We start from the raw sequence: 22,120 nt of genomic DNA, 5'->3' as shown, positions 1-22,120 counted from the left end.
TCGGTCCAATCCGGAAATGTTTAATCCGGACACACGAAAGAAAGGTAGAAATGACCACCGGAGGAGAACGAAGCGCCGGAATGCAAAACGGACAACGGGGAAAATGCTCGAATGCATGAGATAAACACGTATGCAAATGCAATGCACATGATGACATGATATGAGATGCATGACAACAAAAACAACACACGAGACAAAAACCCGAACCCGAGAAAATAAAATAACTTAACGCCGGAAACGGCAAGAGTTGGAGTACAAATTGGGAAAGTTATATCCGGGGTGTTACAGATCTCGTCGGACAGCGGGCGGGACAACGTCGTGAATCTCCAACGATCGCGCACAGGTACCGCATCCCGCGTCCCCCCTCTAGTCTCGCTCGCGGCAACATCGAATGAACTGCCGCCGCGCCAGTGGCAGTGGTTAACCTAGCTACCCGGCGGCGCATGCGATCGTGGATTTTGTTCCGGTAGTGCTGCTCCTCGTGATCTGGGTTCACGTAGCGTCGGTTGCCGTCGGCTGTGCGCACCACCAGTATCGTTATTTGATGTGGCGGCTAACCTAGGTATCCGGCGGCAGAGGTAATCACAGATCTAGCTAGGTTTTGAGATCGTGCAGTTCCTCACGATTGAAAGTGATCACGACGGGTGTCGTGGCCATCTTCCTTACTAAGTTTGGCAGATCTGAATGGCCTTGGTTGCGGTTGTTTACATAACATCTATGATCGTGTGCTATGTCTTTTATATTTCATCATTGATAATGTTTGCACATGTGATGATACATATTATTGGTTGTAGGAAATGGCGGAAGAGGAGTTAACTGATATCATGGTAGACATGGAGTATGGAGAACTGATGAAAGACTGGATAGAAGATTGGTCAGATGAAGAAAATTCAGATCGTGAAGATCGGTCAGAGAATGGGAACGAATGGGACGATCTTAATGTGAGTGGCATGTCATGTTGTAATTTTTTGGTGGCATCCGACAACATTAATTCTTTGTGTTGAAAATTTATAGATCAATGAGCTTGATGATGAGGAGGAAAACAACTCGGAGCTCTCGAATGAAGATTACATTAGTCGGTACGTAAGTGAAAATTTTTGTTGGCATGCAAATCGAATTTCTTCTGGAATATTATATGATAAGTAATTATGTATTTGTGTTGTATTATTCAGTTCATTTCCGAATGTCATAATGCGTACGACTATTATGGTGAATCCGACGCGGAGACATGCCTTAACGACGAATCATTAGATGCACCTGGTTCTGGGGAGTCCGAGTCGTTGGTCATCATGAGTGAGGTATGTGTGTAATCAATGTTCTATGGAAGTAAGTAATGTTAAACCATAGAAATCTGTTTTCATGGCTGTGGTTTGATTGTGTAGGTGACACAAGATGATGGTGCAAAGAATGTCCAAGATACTGCCAGTGCAGATGATAAGAGGGATATGTTCATGCAGATAATGGAAATGACCTTTACGTCTCACGATGCTGCGTATGATTTCTACAACAGCTATGCTAGAGATAATGGTTTCAGCATTGGAAAGAATAAGGTCAAGTATAGCAAAACAGAGTCACGTCATATGCGTTATAGGCGGTTTGTTTGTTCAAGACAAGGGAAACGTGACAACAAGTTGCTAACCGAGGAAGGACACAGCCGTAGGCTTAGACCCGAGACACGCTGCTTTTGCGAAGCGCACCTGACCGTCAAGCTTGACCAAAAGCATGGGGTTTGGTATGTTGAAAGTTTTGAGGACAAGCATAGCCATATGTTGGTAGGACCGGACGAGGTACCTTTTCTTTGGTCCCACAGAAAAATCAAAGAGTACCAGAAGCATCAGATAATGTCCATGGGAGCTGCAGGGATTAGAATTCACGACATGATGGATTGCTTCATCAGCAAGCATGTATGGTACGGCGGTGTTGGTTTTACCAGGCGTGAAATATACAACCTTTGCGCCAAGGAGAAGAGGAAGCTGCTTTCAAAAGGTGATGCTGCCACAGCCATAGGCATCATGGCCAGTAGGAAACAGAGGGATCCTAGCTTCTTTTTCGAGTACAGGCTAGATAAGGAAGGACATTTGAATAGGATGTTCTGGTGCGACTCCCAGTCTCGTCATGACTATGAGGACTTCGGCGACGTGCTTGTATTTGACAGCACGTACAAGATGAACCGCTATGATATGCCATTCATACCTTTTGTTGGTCTTAACAATCACCGGAAGACCACTGTTTTTGGTTGTGCCATAGTTTCGGATGAGACCGAGGAGACATACGTGTGGCTTCTGCAGACGTTTTTGAGGTCCATGTGTCAAAAGATGCCTAAGAGTGTAATCACAGACGCCGACGCTGCGATGATCAAGGCAATTCACGAAGTCTTGCCAGACGTGTGGCACCATATATGTACGTGGCACATAGAGAAAAATATGAAGATTCACCTCAGTCACAAGTCCTTGAAGGAGTTTCGAACTCTTCTGTACTACAGCACGTCCAAGGCAACGTTTGAGGAGAGATGGCACGCATTTTCCAAAAAATGGCAGTCGGAAAAAACTGTAACATGGTTGAGGCGGATGTATAAGAAGAGAAGACTGTGGGCCGCGGCATATCTAGCAAAGGGGTTTTGGCTTGGCATGAAAAGCAACCAGCGGAGTGAAAGCCTGAACTCATGCCTTCACCTCCACCTAGACGGTGAAATGACCCTGGTGGATATGATTTTGCACTATGAGAACGCCATTGTGCGTATCTGTGAAAACGAGGCGCGAGATGACTGCACGGCCTCATAGAGTTTACCGGCGCCAGTTACTAGCTTGAGGGAACTTGAGATAGCTGCTTCTCACGTCTTCACTCCAGCAAACTTCTACATGTTGCAGGATGATCTTAGAAAAATTGACGGCATGGAGATTGTAGAAATTAAGCTGGGAGACGGATCACAGCAGTACATCGTGGCCTGGAAGAATAACCAGAAGCGCCATTTTTGGGTGAAGCATACACCAGTAAATTCCGCAGAAACTATAAGGTGCAGCTGCAGAAGAATGATTCGAAAGGGTCTACCTTGCAAGCACATATTCCATGTACTGAAGCACTTGAACATATATGAAATACCAAAGTGTTTAGTTCTTATTCGGTTCACGAAAGAAGAAAGGTTGGGACTGCCCGCGAGGCACACAAGCGATCTGTTGGGATTTGGTTGGACTGGGGCCGGGGAAAGAATGAAATATAGCCAGGTCAGTGTGTTAGCGTCTGAAGCTATGCATGCGGCATGCAAACACCCTGCTTTGTGGGATCAGTTACAGGAGAGTTTGAAGGCTGTGATAGCTAAGAGTCATGGGTATGCTCTGCTAGAGGAAAATTTGTTGAAGCAAACAAATGACATCAGTAAGTGTGCAGTTGAATATGTGGACGATGGTGAAGGCAACATGATTGAGGTTAAAGATCCTATGAAAGTGTCAAGCAAAGGTGCAACAAAGGCAGATGAGAGCCGCCCTGTCTCGAAAAATGGTAGACCACTCTCTTTTGATGAGTTGAAAACCCGGTGCGGCGCTTGCAAATTGGTAGGACACACTAGACGTAGCAAGAAATGCAAACTAAATGAGAAGTAAGTGTTTGTATGCATTGTGGATTATTAAAGTTTGTATCATTCATTAACTTAGCTTGTCTTCTATCAGGTGCAGAAAAGTGGAGAAGGAACAAGAGTAGAACACTAGCTTCAAATATTTACTGTGTTAATCGGCCGGCTCATACTTGGAGGCTTTGGCCCCCTGATTGTATGCTTAGTGTATTAGCAGACGAGATCCCAGTCTTTGTTTAAATAAAGTAAGATGTTTCCCTGTAAACAAAAATCAAAAAAATTCTGTGTAATGACCGGGGCGGGAGGTAGAAAGAATATTATTGTACGTTTCCCCTGCCCACGTCCTAAATGCCATTAAATAAGTAACTGTACCACTCTCCTCCGCACCACACACTCACCCACCTCCCACGGGCGCCGGTTCGAACTCCCCTCTTATCCCCACCTACAGTAGATCGAGAATACCCTCGCCGGCGACCGCTGCAACCGCCTCCACGGAGAGAAGCCTCGGCTGGCAGAGAGCGATGCTGGACCTCACCGACGATGACGAGGGGTGGCGCGCGCAGTTGACGGAGGTGTGCGGCTGGTTCCCCAGCACGGAGATGTTGGTCAACCACGCGTGTGGCCTCGTCAAAGTCCTCACCGACGCGGAGAAGAAGTGCGCCTTCCCCTATGGCCGCGGCGTCCCGCCGGCTGTCCTACTCGTGTGGGCAATGCGAGAGGCCACGTTGAGAGACTCCCCTGTTCAGCGCGCAAGGTGGTGGATGTACCGCTCCACCACCATTACGCTGCAGCCAGATTCAGCACGCGTCGCGTCGAGGGCGGGCCGCGTCGACGTCGAGCTCGCTGTCCCTGCGCCCGTCACCCCGGACTACCAGGTCCGCCATGTGTCGAAGCCAGTGCTGCCGTTCGGCTCTGACATCGTGGAGGATGACGTGGAGGATGTACTGGTCATCCCTGATGAGCATGAGGAGGGCGAGGAGGACGCTGTGCAGATGGTAACGCCGGTCGCTGTCGAGGGTGGCAAGACAATGCCCATCGACGTCGAGCTCCTTCCCCTCCTCCCTAACATAGTGAAGGTGGAAGCAGAGGAGGTGGCTCAGGATCAGGTGGCGCAGCTGTCCAACAGAACGGTGGTCAAGAAGAAGGCTTCTCCGTGTGTGGTGCGCCGCTCACGCCGCCTCAAATTTCTGAAGAAGTGAAGATGGGCACATTTGCTGAAGGAGGAGGAAGCTACTGGTTATATTAAGTTAGGTATGCTGTTATATGTTTCAGCATATAAATTAACATTATTTTGGGTTTGATGTTGGTTAGGTATGCTTTTATATGTAAGCATATAAGTAATGCAATCGGTACGGTTGGATCGGGTTCTTTGTGGCTGAAGAACTGGATATCTACTGCTCACCCTAAGTGCCAAGTTCAGTTAAATTTCTGATTATTGAATAGGTATTGTTGCTTTGCTTCAGTGTTGCATGGAAGCTGCTAGATGTTGCTCCTATGTTGCAACAAGACAATGAACTAGTCTGCTACATAAATCAGTAGTGTTGCTAGGTGATGTGCCCATGTGCATCACATACCAAATATAGAACATGCCAAAAGTGCATTGTCTGTCAAATACAGGACATGCCAAAAGTGCATTGTCTGCCAAATATAGAACATGCCAAAAGTGCACTGTCTACCAATCATGATGGCCCCATGTTATTTATGCTGCAATCTCTGTTACACTTTGCCCATAAACTGAATAGCAAATAATTTAGCATCATTTCATCATGTCAATTACAATGATGTCAATAACTTCATGAACAATCTACTTGCTAACTATGACAGCAATCATAATGGCAAGCAGGCCAAGACACAGAAGACCTCCAAATCCTAAAATCCTATCCCTATAGAGCAATATCTCCTTGTGCATCTTAACCATTGCCCTCTTTTCTTTCTCATTCCTTTTAATTTCAGCTTCATATTCTGTAATCTTAGTCTCCAGTTTCTTGTTCTTCATGGCAAGATACTTAATGACTGACTTTGCTTTGCTATCCCACTCCCCATCAACCCATTCAACATACTCAGAAGTGATATCATCCTAAATAAATCATGAGCAATTCAAGTCATTTTATAACTGAACTTGTCGCTGCAAGCGTTAAACACTGAACTTTTTTGCAGCTTGACCACAATAGCAGTACTAGTTTGAAGATCATGGTCAGTAGACTAACCTGAAACACACATCCCCCGAGTGCGCTGCCAAAATTGTCTGCATCTATGCAGACACGGCCACTAGGAGTTTCCTGATGACCACATAGATGAAGCTTGTCATGGCCACAGGTGATGAATTATGGGCGATAATGCTGGGATGTAAAGAACAACGGTAAAGAACTTACCTTTTTGCCACCAAAGTGTAGCACTGAAGAAACCCTAGCCGTGGGTTCTCCTGGCCCGCCGCCGCCCATGAAACCCCCGTCCCCTGTTCCACTAGATCCGCCGCCGCTGCCTCCTGTGCCACTGAATCCGGCCCACCTGCTTGCAGGACCCAGGGTTCGACCTAACTTGCGGTCGCCACAGCTCTTCTCGCCGCCGCCGCCGCCCGACGCCCAGCTCGCTGTCATGCTTTCGCCGTCGAGATTTGGATGCGCAAATAGAGAGGGAGGGCTAGGGATTTGGAAAGCGAAACGAGAAAAGGGGAAAGATCGATGTGAACCTGGCAAAATGGGCTGGTGTAGCGCTGCCGGGAAGATAGCCCGCCTGTGGGGCCCCTCACGTGGTTAGATGGGCCGTGCCTGGCATTATGATGAGGACAGAAAAAGTTAATTATACATATAATTAAAAAACGACGGGTTTGTAAAACAAACTAGAAAAACATGATGCCTGATAACACGTGATAGAGCCAACGAGCTGACATGACTTTGATGAGTGTAATATTACATTATGGCTCGATATATTTACTTATCTACCATGACTACTTTTCATAATAATGTGATGAGGGGGAATTACTAAGAGATTATGCAAGATGATGACATGCACATAGCTAAGGCAGAATGCTAAGCTTGGTAGAGTTTTAAAAAAAGTTAAGATTGTGAAAATTTTAATATGAAACTTACGAGAGCAGTTGAAGAGAAAAATAGACTATTATAAAAAATTGGAGAAGGAGAAAAATATTAATCAAGAACACTTGATAAGTGAAGCCGTGAAAAATACAATTATGAAAAATTGGAGAAGGAGAAAAATATTAAGCAAGAACAATTGATAAGTGAAGCCAAAACTTTATTGGTACGACCAAATTGTCTTCTCCGAGCGAATTTTATGACCGAATTGTCTTGTACGAGCGAATTGTCTGACAGACACAATACACATGCATGTGCCCTGTTTATTACATAAAAATGATAGAACCCCTAAGATAATCATGCCTTCGAAACCTTCGACCAGACTAAATCCAAACCACTAAAACTTCAATCTTGCATGCCGCATGAATTCTTCAGGCGCGTTTTGCTTGCGATTTCGCAAATTTTGTTCTTCACACACTCCATCGAGTTTGAAGGTGACATAATCAACTCTGCGACGGAACGTCCTCTCCTTGCGTTAACGGTGGCCTGCAAAAAATGACATAAAGGTTGCATGAACCGAAGTTGCTACACCACCATAGTAGCTAGTCTACAAACGAAAATAACAGCATACCTGTGTAAATTTGCGGGTGATTTTGTCCCCGTCCCAATGTTCTAGACATTCTGTGACAAAAAGGCCACAAGAGTTCCTGGTACATATGCAAACATTAGCGGTGGGCAATACAAACATGTGTGTTGTTGTTTGATTGTGCATAGTGTCCTATTAACTCACCCATCCTCTTGCTGGGGTATGTCATACTCCTTGATAGGCCACTTACTTACGTCCGGATATTTCCCTGGTGTAATAAGATTTGCCTGACGCATATCGTGTGCTATATCCATTCGCTATAGAGAGGATAGTGTTAAAGATCAATCATAAACAATATGTAAGAGCAATGGTACAAATGTTGGTTACATTACCAGTGCTTTAACAGTCCTCTCAGCCAGGTCCTGAGGATAGAGCGAATCGAGAGCTTGGAATTCTTTCTTGATCATGTGCATGACCACGGTCATCCAGTGGCTATTGTCGATATTCAACGCGATATACGTCTACAGTGCAAAAAACCATTACGGATCAAAAGAAATACTTGATGAACTATCATGTAGTGAAGAATCACAAACATTACGTACCTTATCATGCACAGTATACTCTTTCGTGACTCTATTAACTGCCCCATCTTTGGTCAGAGCACTATCCATGTTGCAGCTCGATGGCAATGGATCATCATGTGCGATAGCACGATCTACAAGGAATTTGGACCTCCACGCTGGACAGAGGTAACGATCATGACCAACACGCAGCTCCAGATGTCCCATATAAGCATCAATAACCTGCATAGGATATCAGCGCATTACATGTTGAGAGTTGAGACATAGATTTTTGAGCATCTTATAAAGAGGACATGCAAGTAGTACTTACATCGTCTGACAGCCATCTATGAGATAGTACCGGTAGAATCCTTTCGGAAGTCAGAGTTATGCCACGGCCTTCACTGTAGTAAATTTTTTTGTTCTTGTTCTTCTCAGTGCTAGCAGCTAACTTCACAAATGAAACAGCTGCATCAATTATTTCCGGCGTCAACACATCTGCCACATCCTCCAGCACATTATTGTTTGAAAATAGAGCTGCATGAAATAATATGAACGTCAACAATGGTGATCATATGCATTGGTAGTAAATAAAAAAATTAAGAATGTTAGTTACGAGACCTCTAGTAGCAGTACTAGTACCAGAGGTTCTCTGACCACGGCTAGTACGCCTGCCAGGCTTGTCAAGTGCGTAGGGGGAATCAAATTTCTTGGGAACGGTCCGCTTCCGCTTACCGGACATAACCTCCTCATCCTTATCGATTGTTCCACCTTTTTTTTCCATTCGCCTTAGCCATGAACTTGCCGACAGAAGATGGACAAATGTCTATGTCCGATGAAGGTTCTTGAGTAGAAGTACCAACCACCCAAGGGTTTTCCGGTGTACCCCCACATACATCATTACGCTTAATAGGTGAAGCTTCCTTGTGTCCTTTCAGCTTCGATGGGGTTTTCTGTTTCACAAACTAAATCGTGTGAACATTTCTGGACGAAAAAAATTAAACGAGAAAATTATAGACAGAAAGATAAATGCATAGTACCTCAGGTACGGTTTTATGGTCGGGAAGCACTTCAGGCTACGTCATGTCAATGGTCGGCTCTCCATCACTGTCCATGTCTTCCTTGTACACGAATTCCTTCTTTTCATATGGACCATTCTCGAACGAATCCACTTCGTCCGGATCATTCTCCGCGGATGGCACGGCAGCAGCCGGCTTGTACATGACACCTTCTTTGTTCAACTTCTCCAACAACCTCTGCAATAGAAATATAAACTTAGTAATGGTAGGATGGTTTAAAACAGGAAACATACTATAAAGTATAAAGTTTGGGTGTGATACCTCAGCTACTTGATCAGGGATTTGCCTCATCTCGGTGTGTATGAAGTCCATGCACCGCTTCATTAGAAGCTCCATCAAATCTTCCGACAATGCGGCTAACGTCGACTTCTTTGCGTTTCCAGTTGCAGGCTTGGTTTTTGGCTTCATGGTAGGCGCATTATTTGGGATGTTGGGCTCCTGAGCCCTATACTCCTGGGTGATATTATTTTCGATCTGCATGCTATATTGAAGTACATGTGATGAATAAAAAATAAGTAGTATTAAGTTACAAAACATTTAATAAAGACGAAACACAATGACTTACCCTTACGTTACCAAGGCCACGCCCATTATCATAGTCAAACCTATCTCTCCTAGTGGCTGTGCCTTCTGTCCAGTTCCTCATAAGAGGTTGTATGGACAAGTTGGGATTATAGGCGCATTCGCCTTTGACCAGTTGCACCTTCTCCCAGTACAAGTACTACAAAAAATATAAGGATTTAGAGTTAGTAAAATACATCACATAAAATTTGCAATGATATGATAATTGACATTGTGCAACATGTCTGATATGTGTACCTGCAAGAGAGCCAAATTGCCTTTCGGCCATTGGAGGAGGTGTTTGCCTTTCTTCACTATGCGAAGGCAATCAGGAGAACACGCATGGTGAAGGCATTCCAGTTAATCTTTGAAATACGTTTCACATCGTAGACCAAAGCGTAGTACTGCTTTGGCACAATCTTGCTCGACATGGGAGAAATAATTGTTCCTAACAGGACCAACACTACTTTGCGAAGGAAATCGTTGTCGGTGGCTTTAATTTTAATTATGTCCTCAATGAGATTATCTATCACTATGTTTTCTGACGTCTTACTGAGAAATTGTGGCGGCACCCGCTCCTTCATGTCCTCACCTTCTTCAGTCAGAATGTCCGAAGCGGACAGTCCTTGGTTCTCGAGGTTAAAGATGCACTCGACGTCGAACACACCGAGAGTCACCTCCCCAACCTGCTCTTGTATAATGAATCTGCCCGTGCTGGCCTGAAAATTCTCAATCATATACCTAATCAGCAGGGTACGCATCTTAATAGATGGTATTTGCAGCATGCTGCGCAACGACGTATCAGCCAGTCTAGCGCGTTGACCGCTCGATAGATCTGCAACAAGCTTGCACCATTTCTCAACTGCGCATACTATTTCTTCATTCAACTCGTCCATCCTGTTGAAAGAAAATATATAACTTCGTGACATTAGCTAACACTAAAGCAAAAATAACAATAGGCATGCAAAAATATAAAACTTTCTGGCAGTAGCTAACACTAATGCAAAAATAACACTAATGGAAATACAATACTATCACCATGTATACTGCAACATGCAGCCAAGTGTGTGCTGACATGAGGCAATAAAAGAATAACTACAATTGGTAATTGAATTTACTTGCATCTGATCAAGTTCTTTGAGTATCATTTAAATTATATAATCAATAAATTTAATATGGTAAACTGTTACTTATTCGTCTGGTTGTCTTACTAACAGGGTGACAAATTGTTCACCTGGAAATAAACTAGAGTCTATAACAATGGTACCTATTTGAGGTTCATCAACATCTAATGTTACTAACTCTTTAATGTTCTATGTGCACAACAATATAATTGGATCATGTGACAAAAATATATTTGGATCTTGTGACAAAAAATGTATTGCATCATGCTTCTCGAGAAACAACATCTTATTCTACCATGCTACGAAAGAACCAAAGAATGTTTTCATCTACGCCATCTGGTCAGAACGCATCTAGTCCAGTTCATACTAGTTGAAAATATGTGGTAAACCTAAGTCCATCAAAGCAACGAGACGGAGGAAGTAGCTTGCTATGAAAGCGCGAGGGAAGGAGGACAATTTACTTGATCGGTCGACGAAGATGAAAGAAGTCGGCGATGCGTTCTCGACGTAGTTCGTCGAGGTCGGCCTGCACGTGCGGACGACCTTGATCTTCTCGGGGTTTTTGTGGCGTGTGGGATGCGGCGGACGGAGCCGTCGACGCCTCGCCGGCAGGAGTCGATCTAGTCGACGACATGTGCGAGGAGGAGTAGATTATATACGAGGTCGACGCCTAGGTCGTCGTAACTTCCCTGTGGCCAATCTCGCGATCTATATTTTCCTCCGTTGAAGCGAGGTTGAACGTGGTCCTCAATCGTAGGGATTAGGAACATATGGATTAGCACGATCCTAGAATTGTGTAACAGAACGACAACTACTCCCGTGATCGACGTGTGTGTGATCGACGTGCATGGAAAGCGCAGCGTTGTGGGCTCCACAATATGGATCCGACACTTATTTGCGGTCTGGGCCGGCCCACCTACCTGCATTGTTTCTTCCCTCAAAATAAATATCATTGGTTCATCCGTAAAAAAAACTATTTGTGACACGTATTAGTTATTGTATACTTGTATATGTTCAACAATATTTATAGTATCTCTATCATTTCTACAATATTATACATGCATCGAGTGTTTGAGATCATTTCATGAGATCGTAGGTTATGCATAAACCACTTTCAGACCTGCCCTCCAGCAGACACGAATGGTCCTGCTTGTACATGGTGCATGTGGAAGCATGCATGAGATGACTCCAACTTTTTGGAGCATCTGGGCTTGGCCAATGTGGTCCCCCAGGCAAGGTGTGCACGAATTCGGACACAAAACGCACGTTGCGTCACGTGGTGGCAGTGTTGTAGGGTTTTCTAGCAAGAAAACCCTAGAAATTGCATCGAGTGTCGCAAATGAACGATACTTGTCATGCATGCAAGCCATGGTCATTGTAGGGTATGCATGTAGTTTGGGATCATTTGGTGGGACCATCAAGGAAAACCAATTTCAGACCTGACCTCCGGCAGACCTGAATGGTCCTGCTTGAACATGGTGCATGTGGAAGCATGCATGAGATGACCCCAACTTTTGGGAGCTTGTGGGCTTGGCCAATGTGGTCCCCCAGGCAAGGTGTGCACGAATTCGGACACAAAACGCACGTTGGGTCACGTGGGGGGTAGTGTTGTAGGGTTTTGTCGCCGGAAAACCCTAGAAAATGCATCGAGTGTCGCAAATGAACGAAACTTGTCATGCATGCATGCCATGGTCATCGTAGGGTATGCATGTAGTTTGGGATCATTTGGTGGGACCATCAAGGAAAACCAATTTCAGACCTGACCTCCGGCAGACCTGAATGGTCCTGCTTGTACATGGTGCATGTGGAGGCATGCATGAGATGACCCCAACTTTTGGGAGCTTGTGGGCTTGGCCAATGTGGTCCCCCAGGCAAGGTGTGCACGAATTTGGACACAAAACGCACGTTGCGTCACGTGGGGGTAGTGTTGTAGGGTTTTGTCGCCGGAAAACCCTAGAAAATGCGTCGAGTGTCGCAAATGAACGATACTTGTCACGCATGCATGACATGGTCATCGTAGGGTATGCATGAAGTTTGGGACCATTTGGTGGGACCGTCAAGGAAAACCAATTTCAGACCTGATCTCCGGCAGACCCGAATGGTCCTGCTTGTGGATAGTGCATGTGGGGGCATGCATGAGATGACCCCAACTTTTGGGAGCATGTGAGGATGGCCAATGTGCCCCCTCCCCCCCAAGGCAAGGTGTGCACGAGTTCGGACACAAAACACACGTTGTGTCATGTGGGGGCAGTGTTGTAGGGTTTTGTCAACGGAAAAACCCTAGAAAATGCATCCAGTTTTGGAAATGAACGATACTCGTCATGCATGCTTGCCATGGTCATCCTAGGGTTTGCATACAGTTTGGTCTGAATTGGTGAGACCGAGAAGATAAATCTGCTCCTAGTACATGGTGCATGTGGAGGTATGCATGCGACTGTCCCAACTACATTTGATTTAATAATATTTGAAGTTTCAAACAGAAAATAAAATTTATAATTTGGAATGAAGAATTGAAATAATGAAGAAGTGCAATAGAACTTAACATATTATCAATTACATTTTGGAAATATTTCGAATATAAAGAAGAGAACAAATATTAGAATGAAGAAGTGAAATAAAACAGAACATTTTATCTTACAAATTAAAAATATTTCAAAAATAATAAAGATAAGAAATATTAGAATTAACAATTAAAATAAAACACACCATTTTAGTTTATATTTCGTAAATATTATCAATATACAAAATAGAACGAACAAATGAAATAAAACACAACAGAATTTGGCATATTTTTTAAATTTTAGTAAACACTGTTAGAAATAATATAGAAAAAAAGAGACTTGATTTTAAATATTACAAATATAAACAAGAAAAGAAACAAAGAAAATTTAAAACGTATCAACGAGCGGAGTAAGGCTGCCCTGGGCCAGCCCGCCCGAATTGGGCCCAAGGCGGAGCCGCGCAGGGCACATCGCAGCGCACAGCCGTTGGGTGGTGGGAGTTTAGTCCCACCTCGCCAAGCGAGGGAGCGCTGCACCGGTTTATATACCCAGCTGCGACTCCCCTCTCAAGCTCCTATCAATTGCAGGCAGTACATTGCCTAACTCTCGTCCCTTCTGCCCCATGGGCCCTACTAGCAGCAGAGATAATCTGCACCACGGGCCTGCATCCTGGCCCATGCACCGCAGGGTTCCTAGTCGTATGCAGGCTGTGGAGTATGAATTCTCCTGCTCTGGTAGGTGGGCAATTTTTTTGGCATATTGCCATTGTGTATTGATTTGATCTTGAAATCACACACTAAATTATACACATGCTCACTTGCGTTCCATACACATATTTTTTTTGCATGTATGACAAGTTAATGTTTTGACCATCAAGTCATTTTTTCAAAAACTGGCTTAAGTTAGAACAAATGGCCCCTCCAGAATGCGGTCATTTTTTCGACCACCTCCAAATGAGCTAAACATTGGCACACATGATCTATTGCACAAACAAAGGTGGGTTCCAAAGGTTTTATATTTTTTGAATTTTTATTAATTTATAATGCCCTCTAGACTGACCGGTCAAAACATCGGTCTATACCTCAGGGGGGCATTGTAAATAATTCTTTTTCCAAATTTTCTTTCATAGCCATGATTGGCACATGTGGGTCACCATGTTCAAGAAAGTTTGTGTGATTTGGAGGTGGTGGGAAAAATCACATTTTTTCAAAAACTGGCTTAAGTTGACCAAATGGCCCCTCCGGAATGCGGTCATTTTTTCGACCACCTCCAAATGACCTCAACTTTGGCACACATGATCTATTGCACAAACAAAGGTGGGTTCCAAAGGTTTTATATTTTTTTGAATTTTTTATTAATTTATAATGCCCTCTAGACTGACCGGTCAAAACATCGGTCTATACCTCAGGGGGGCATTGTAAATAATTCTTTTTCCAAATTTTCTTTCATAGCCATGATTGGCACATGTGGGTCACCATGTTCAAGAAAGTTTGTGTGATTTGGAGGTGGTGGGAAAAATCACATTTTTTCAAAAACTGGCCTAAGTTAGACCAAATGGCCCCTCCGGAATGCGGTCATTTTTTCGACCACCTCCAAATGACCTCAACTTTGGCACACATGATCTATTGCACAAACAAAGGTGGGTTCCAAAGGTTTTATATTTTTTGAATTTTTTATTAATTTATAATGCCCTCTAGACTGACCGGTCAAAACATCGGTCTATACCTTAGGGGGGCATTGTAAATAATTCTTTTTCCAAATTTTCTTTCATACCCATGATTGGCGCATGTGGGTCACCATGTTCAAGAAAGTTTGTGTGATTTGGAGGTGGTGGGAAAGATCACATTTTTTCAAAAACTGACTTAAGTTAAAAGACCAAATGGCCCCTCCGGAATGCGGTCATTTTTTCGACCACCTCCAAATGACCTCAACTTTGGTACACATGATCTATTGCACAAACAAAGGTGGGTTCCAAAAGTTTTATATTTTTTTGAATTTTTTATTAATTTATAATGCCCTCTAGACTGACTGGTCAAAACATCGGTCTATACCTAAGGGGGGCATTGTAAAAAATTCTTTCTATATTTTTGAAATTATTTGAATTTATAATGCCCTCTTAAATTTATTTACCTTTTTAATGCCCTCTTATTTTTTTGGATTTTTTATTTATTGAACTAGGTTTACAAGATGGCTAGGATGGCCCATGCTTTTCCTTTTGTTTATTTTTTTCCTTTTCCTTCACTTTACATAAAAATTACCTGAGCACTCCAAAAATAACATAAAAATTACATCACCCCTCAAATAATAACATACAAAAAATTCAAAAGGTATTTTTATCAAACACATCGTTTTGAATATGTATATTTTCTTTTCTTCTAAATTTATATTTAATTCCTTCACACTTTGATGATGGAATATTTGCTCTGTAATTGCAACATAGGTTCAAATGATGGAACATTTGATCTTTTTGCTTATTCAAATTATGAGTTGGTGGAATGTGTGAGGATGAACAATTATCAGTAACTTTACTAAACCCCATGTACTAATTCATGACAGCCATTTTGGAACATTGCGGCATTCAATATTTGGTATAATTGGCACATGGGCACAGCATGTTGCACTTGCCCACAACATAGACAAGTGTTGCAGCATGTCTCAAGCAACACTGAAGCGCCATTTATTTTTTTCACACCATCGAAAAAACAACTAAACATGAAGGAAGCATTCACCACCATTAAAGATAAGGCCACACATATATAGATTGCATTCTAATAGGTAGCAGGCGGTTCACAACAGATCCAGTTCAACCACACAATACATTACATTACATTACATTAATATATCAAGTTTTCTCACAGTTCAGACCCAGATGCAGCTTTCCCAAAAGTAAAACATCATCAAATATACTGATGATGAGTACGACTTCCAGCTTCCGATGATCAGCATGATGTACGACTACAGGTCAGGGTTTCTCAGGACCTTCAGGAGCGCCTTATGCTGACCAATGATCCTGTAGTCATGACTGGAGATCGATGTAGCCCGGCAATGTTCCATCAGATGCTCCAATAACCCAGACCTGGTCTTGGGCTTGCTGCAGTAGGGGCACCGGTACTTTCCATTCCTCCAGTTGTAGTACTTGGCAGGTCCTTGGGCCCTGATCTTCAGCACCTCCTTCTCTTCAAAGGACTCGAAGTTCCCCTCGACCTCATCATCTCCAGATTCATACTGCACAAATTAACGACTGACATTAATACATTATGCATTCAAAAACTATAAACACATAATACTAACTCAATGCAGAAATAACATTTGAACTAGGCCTTACCTCGTACGGCTCATCTTCATCAGACTCATATGGGTAGAACCCAGTCTTGTCCCACTTCCTCTTGTTTCCCACAAGATCCTCCTCCTCCTGCTATATTGTCAAACAAGCACATCAATTAGAATGAATTGAATTGCAGTTCACAGAATGTCATTACAAACAAAATTGTGAATGTGAACCACATTGGTATGTTGCAAGTGACCAAATGCTTTCCTTATAAATACAGAATCTAAGCAATCAATCAACAGACAAATGATGTCCTTCATAAATGCTAATGAAAATGCAAGCTGGATTCTTGACATTCCCTGGATAAACCCAACACTTTACTTTTGAGGGAATTACCCCCCCCCACACACACACTACTTAATGGAAACATATAGTATATTTTGTTGCTAGGATCCTGCGTTGGAATGTTTACTACACACTTTACATATAGTATATACTAATTACAGAAGCCAACTACAAATTTTAATATGCACAAATTACTATTTTTGGGACAATGCAGCAAAGCTCCTACACATATTAACATAATGCAGTAGTTAATTAGGTACAACTTCAACTATAAATGCATACATCTCCAACAAACATCTAAAATTTCATTACTTACCTAAACAACAACAAATTATAATATAGATGGATCTTGTATCATCTAAATCAATTCATTGGCACATCTTAATTATTGCATTCCAAATCAAATATGTTTCCATCCAGTATCATTGAACCATAGATCAAATCAAATAATCATAAATGTCAGCAGCATTGAACTACAGATCTAATAATCATATGACGTCTATCTGACATTAAATTCCCCCTTAAATAAGGTATTCATCCTCATACTAATTAAATTCTAACAAGCAAAAATTCAACTACTAATCTAATAAGCATCTGAAAAAACCCCAAGATGCTTTTATCTCTGAAGCAACGGCATTGCAGAGGATGTTCAATGCTGTCAACATCTCTGAAGCAACGACAAAATTCCTCTACTAACCCAAAGTAAATAAGCATAGACTGCCCCTTCCCCTCGACCATGCTTCCCCTCTCCTTCAGAAGCCCCAATCTAGCACAAAAAAATCCAGCCCTTGAGAAGCTCTTTTTGATTAACATGACAACACCCAGTACATGAGCACATCCTTCACTATATTTACAACCAAACTAATGCACCATCTAATCACCTCACGTAGACAATTTCCAAAAACACAAGGCCATGCACAACCCATCTCATAGCCTCTGCCTGACAAGCATCAATCAAGCATCAAATAACTGCAACTATGACAACATGCATCAATCAAGCATCTAAGAATTGCAACTATGACAGCCATAATCCCTAGAACTAAGCATCCATTTAATTAATCATCAAGCCAAAGAACTAAAGCAGGCACCAACCCAAACCAATACAGAAGTATATATTTGACTCCAAACACCTAAAGAATTGCAAAAATTCCACTACTAATTTAATAAGCATCTGAAAAAACCCTAATCTAATAATCATATGTGGTCCACCATTCTTGCACGAATCAAATACAGGAAAACCCTAATGCAGAGAAAACCCTACCTCCAACAAATCTAACCAAGCAAAGTTCTGGCCACAAACCCTACAATCTAAAAACTACCAACTAAAAGTTAGCCGCAGATACCTTCTGCTCCGCTTCCTCCTCGCCGGAGCCGGCCTCCACCTTCTCCACCTTCTGTGCCTCGCCAGAGCCCGCCTCCACCTTCTGCACCTCGCCGGAGTTGGCCAGAGCGGGCGCATCTGGCTGGACCGCGCCGCTGCGGCCCGCCCCCGCCTTCTCCAGATCTCCAGCGGAGGGAGCACCGCGCTGGACGCCGGCACGCCCCCTCACAAAGGTGCCCGCAGCGATCTGCCGCGCCTGCTCCACCAGATCTGCGCCCCAATCGGGGTGCTCGCCTCCTGCGTCCGCCATTGCGATGGAGAGGATGTGGTGAGGGAGACGAGGAGGTTGGAGAGGAGAGGGAGTGGGGAGTGGAGAGAGGGAGATGATGCGGCGGGGGGAAATGGTGGGCGATGCGGCCGGAGGTGGTTGCCGTCCACATTTATATGATGGGACAGTTTTGGCAACTACCCGTGACACGTGCTGCCCCACGCGCGGGCGGCTTCTTTTTTTTGCGGGAGGGCGCGCGGGCGCGCGGGCGGGATTACACGTGCGCTGTCACGAAATGGAGGAAGGACGCGCGTAATATCCGGATGGCGTGAATCGTAGTCATCATGCCGGAAGATCAGCGACCGAAACACGCGAGAGGCCCGTGAGCCGGCCATCCAGAGGCGCTACCTACGATCGGGATATACCGGGGACCAAAAACGAGTGGCACCCCCCGACCTCCTCGCCTGCTCTTGGTTTTTGGAAAAAAACCTGTTACACTTTATTATGGACTTGTGTAAGTACACTGGCACTTGCTCCACAACGTATAGATGGATTTACCACCAGCCAGAGCGTTCAAGCGCTCTCAGGGGGGGATCAACCGGTCGAAGCAGGCGGGACCATTCCCAGCTAATGATGTATGTCGTTGAGAAACCGCGTGACATTGTAATCGTCCTTGCACTTGGTACAAGCTTCGATACACTTGGTGAGGCCTGAAAACATGTGGGTTAAACTTTTTTTTACCTTTGACTTGCATCATATGTAAATACTTACAGTGGAGTATTTATATATTAAGATAAATAACACTAGGTAGTTATGATAACAATTTCCAAAATATACTCTTTTTAGAACTTTTTAATATGTAACTAGCAGCGTGTACCATGCATTTGCATTTCCGGATTTGTTATCAACAGTTATATTTCTGTATTTCCTACCATATTGGTTTCGAAATATCTTTTAGGGAAAGGATTTTTACAATCTCTACTGCTGGGAGGAGGGGTTCTGAATAAGATACGGAAGAGCAGAATGAATGTGGAGAGGACAAAATGCATGCAAGAAATTGTTTGTGCAGTACGCAACTGTACCCTTACTGGACTAAAATGTATTAATCTGTTTGCTTTTGGGATTCATCAAACTTGACCCATGGTGCTTGTTTGAATATGATTTTGTAGGGAAAAGCTGGGGTGGGGAACACCAGATCGTGCCGATAGGAATGCCCTGCACTAATAAGATTTAGGAATCTGAATCTGTACCTTCTCTCGATTCAGTGCCAATGGATATGTGAGTTTATTCTGAATACAACATCAACATACTAGGTAAGCAAAAATAGTTTCTTTCTGCATCCTCAAGTTACGTTATCTGAAACTTGTTGCGTTTAAGTTTCGTTCATGTTACTTAACTAGTTCTTAATGTCATCATGTACTGTAGCTTTGAAAATTTTATGTGTTCTAAACTTAGTGCTGATTGTGATACTGATTCCTAGTTTAGACCAAATGTCTTCGCTCTCTAATATGAGTATGCCTCCCAGTCCAACTTCATCTGATATACCTCTCCCAGTCAGTAACGAATATAATAGATTGTCTCAACGTTTTTCTCAGTACAAACTTCTATTCCAGTCATTTCTACAGATGTTGATCACCAATTGGATTGTTCTAAAATTTTAGTTTTCTTTCTCACTTATTTTTGCTTACTTTTTTCAGTTGTCAAGAGAATGTAAATTATACTCATATCTGCTCACAGCCGATAGATGATGAACATGAGGGGGAACCAGATCCTAGTGATACTGCTGACTACAACAGATTTTCATAAGAATTCGAAGGGTACATACTTTCGTGTGATTTGTGTCATATGTATCTTTCTTTCGTACCCTGTTTCTATGACGGTTCTTACTGTTATTTACGCCCTCTGTTAACATTATTTCAGATGGCACATCAGTCTTCATTCTACCGACGTCTCATTTGATTCACTTGATGTTCTGTCCGATGTTCCTCCCTTGGCATTCCTCAGTTTCACTCTATGCCTTCACCATAGTCACCTCAATCAGTGCATACTCATGCTTCAGATGATTCCACTATAGGCAATTAACGCTTGTCATCTTCTATGCCAATAGATGAAAAAATGATGCCAATTCGAGCAAACGTGCACTGGCAACTCATATGTAAATCCTCTACCTTCCTACAATTTTGCTGTCACGACTTTATAAATCTTGGCCTCTATATTTCTAATTTTGAAATTCTTTACCAGGTCACATGACAATTCCGTTCCACATGTTCAGCCAGCAGAGAATTCTCGGTTTTGTGCTCTCCAAAAATCATTACACGCCTATTCAACACGGACAACAGAAACTATTATGTGCCAATCTATCAGAACATGCTTAAATACTATCACCGAGGGATATAACTTCTACAATTAATACAACTGAGAGATGGGCTTTGGCGTCCGGTATGGAAAGAGTTGGAAGAATTCTAAGAAAATTCATGCAATGCAAGAATTCAGCTGCCTATGTGGAGTATGTGAATCTGGCGCCGCAGAACCCGAGGGGACGTGCCTGGGAGGTGGATTATGCGGTGTGAGAGGGGGAGGATGGAGTGTGACGGGGAGTGAGGTCAACCCGGCGTATGGAGACCAGGGACCGCTAACCCAAACTCATATAGAGACACACAAATAGATATGGTATAATTGCAGTTGGGCCGGATTTTTTTATAGGACAATTATGCTCTTGGGCTTTAAGATGACCCAACGCTTCAACCGTTGGATCACCCAGATAAGACACGCCCATTTGTGTACTATATATAATGCACCGTAAATTTCCCTTTTTAAAATGTAAAATACCATTTGCGAAACTTTTTGTGGAATTCACCCTAAACGGTATAACTTTACATGGTAGGGTTGACAAAATATTTTTTAGTTACTTTATCCATGGCAGTAGCTTCTCTGTACAGTTCCAGCGCTTCCTCCATTGTATTGGCGTTTGATAAATGCCACAATCTTCTCTTGGGGTGAGGATGATCAGCTTCCAGGATCTCTCTCCGTAGAGTATAATCTCCTACGATCTCGGTTGCCTTCCCAATGAATGCAAGGGCATTGAGTGGATGGAAACCAGCAGCACCAAGTAGTAAGGTTCCAATGTGATCTGCCTCTATCTCCTTACTACATACATAAGAGACAATCATGAAGAGATTCTAATTAACATGAGATACTTACATGTGCTTGATATTAAACAAAGTAAGAAATTTCACTCTGCAAAAGAGTTCCCATGGGGGGGCTGATCGTTAGCATACTAGTTAAGGCTGAACTCACGAAGTTCGATGTGGTGAGGGTCGGCTTAATTACTCCGTAATCAGGATGACCAATTTTCAAAATAAAATGATACTCCATCTATCCACATATATAGGGTCTAATACGGTTTTCAAGGTTGCGTTTGACCATTGACAAGATTAAAAATACATGAAATATACGATATAAAAATTATATCACTAGAAACTCTTATCAAATACGAATCTAACTGTATGCTTTGTGTAACACACATGTCATATACTTGGTCAATGATTAAAAATTTGACCCAAGACAAAAGTAATATACAAAGTAAATAAAAACAGAGAGAGTATTTCACATGAAAACAAGGATTGGCCACAGATCAGTCATTTTACAAACATATCATTATGTATTAAATCATCAATACGAACAATTAATGTGACATCTATCTAGAAGAAAAAAAAAAGTGAAGCGGCTATTATACATACCGATGTAAGAACCTCCGACGTAGGATTGCCGGTAACCACAGCCTGCTCATGATATCCGCCTGGTGCCTTGCAATGAGGTGCCCAACCTAAGCAAAAATGAGCGACAACAACGCTACGTCGTTAGATTGAATCCACTTGCTAGGAAGTAGGAACACCCTAACCCAGCATTG

The 22,120-nt window shown here is 43.0% G+C and overlaps 1 pseudogene; it reads left to right on the top strand.

Annotated features, from left to right (window-relative positions):
- Positions 1-797: 797 nt before the first annotated feature.
- LOC125506652 overlaps positions 798-22,120 on the top strand; it is a 66,456-nt pseudogene continuing 45,133 nt past the window's right edge.

This window comes from Triticum urartu, chromosome 5, assembly GCF_003073215.2.
Source record: "Triticum urartu cultivar G1812 chromosome 5, Tu2.1, whole genome shotgun sequence".
Lineage (NCBI taxonomy): Eukaryota > Viridiplantae > Streptophyta > Magnoliopsida > Poales > Poaceae > Triticum > Triticum urartu.
The sequence above is the reverse complement of the archived record's forward strand: the minus strand, read 5'-3'. Positions and strand labels throughout refer to the sequence as shown.